General features: G+C 63.4%; 1 long non-coding RNA gene across 1 annotated transcript; it reads left to right on the top strand.

Annotated features, from left to right (window-relative positions):
• Positions 1-572: 572 nt before the first annotated feature.
• On the top strand, positions 573-1,062 carry LOC116358237 (uncharacterized). Its single transcript, XR_004206110.1, has 3 exons — positions 573-624; positions 813-896; positions 1,017-1,062. It is a non-coding gene; the product is annotated as an uncharacterized LOC116358237 (long non-coding RNA).
• Positions 1,063-1,356: the final 294 nt, after the last annotated feature.

Below are 1,356 nucleotides of genomic sequence, written 5' to 3' on the forward strand. Positions count from 1 at the left end.
ACAATTCAATTTTTGTATAAAAAAGAATCTTACATTACAACTCAGTTTTGTAATGAACATGATGGGAGACAGAGAGCTGGGTCCAGGGGCAGGTAGCTGGGTCCAGGGGCGGGTAGCTGGGTCCAGGGGCGGGTAGCTGGGTCCAGGGGCAGGTAGCTGGGTCCAGGGGCAGGTAGCTGGGTCCAGGGGCAGGTAGCTGGGTCCAGGGGCGGGTAGCTGGGTCCAGGGGCGGGTAGCAGGGTCCAGGGGCAGGTAGCTGGGTCCAGGGGCGGGTAGCAGGGTCCAGGGGCAGGTAGCTGGGTCCAGGGGCAGGTAGCTGGGTCCAGGGGCAGGTAGCAGGGTCCAGGGGCAGGTAGCAGGGTCCAGGGGCGGGTAGCAGGGTCCAGGGGCAGGTAGCTGGGTCCAGGGGCGGGTAGCAGGGTCCAGGGGCAGGTAGCTGGGTCCAAGGGCAGGTAGCTGCAGGTGTTTAAAGGGCAAGGACCACAGGAGGAGGCAGGTAGCTGGGTCCAAGTGCAGGGAGCAGCAGGTGTTTAAAGGGCAAGGACCACAGGAGGAGGCAGGTAGCTGGGTCCAAGGGCAGGGAGCAGCAGGTGTTTAAAGGTCAAGGACCACAGGAGGAGGCAGGTAGCTGGGTCCAGGGGCAGGGAGCAGCAGGTGTTTAAAGGTCAAGGACCACAGGAGGAGGCAGGTAGCTGGGTCCAGGGGCAGGGAGCAGCAGGTGTTTAAAGGTCAAGGACCACAGGAGGAGGCAGGTAGCTGGGTCCAGGGGCAGGGAGCTGGGTCCAAGGGCAGAGAGCTGGGTCCAAGGGCAGGGAGCTGGGTCCAAGGGCAGGGAGCAGCAGGTGTTTAAAGGTCAAGGACCACAGGAGGAGGCAGGTAGCTGGGTCCAAGGGCAGGTAGCTGGGTCCAAGGGCAGGTAGCTGGGTCCAGGGGCAGGTAGCTGGGTCCAAGGGCAGGTAGCTGGGTCCAAGGGCAGAGAGCTGGGTCCAAGGGCAGGTAGCTGGGTCCAGGGGCAGGGAGCAGCAGGTGTTTAAAGGGCAAGGACCACAGGAGGAGGCAGGTAGCTGGGTCCAAGGGCAGGTAGCTGGGTCCAGGGGCAGGTAGCAGGGTCCAGGGGCAGGGAGCAGCAGGTGTTTAAAGGTCAAGGACCACAGGAGGAGGCAGGTAGCTGGGTCCAAGGGCAGGTAGCTGGGTCCAAGGGCAGGTAGCTGGGTCCAGGGGCAGGTAGCTGGGTCCAAGGGCAGGTAGCTGGGTCCAAGGGCAGGTAGCTGGGTCCAAGGGCAGGTAGCTGGGTCCAGGGGCAGGGAGCAGCAGGTGTTTAAAGGGCAAGGACCACAGGAGGAGGCAGGTAGCAGG

This window comes from Oncorhynchus kisutch, linkage group LG29 (assembly GCF_002021735.2).
Source record: "Oncorhynchus kisutch isolate 150728-3 linkage group LG29, Okis_V2, whole genome shotgun sequence".
NCBI lineage: Eukaryota > Metazoa > Chordata > Actinopteri > Salmoniformes > Salmonidae > Oncorhynchus > Oncorhynchus kisutch.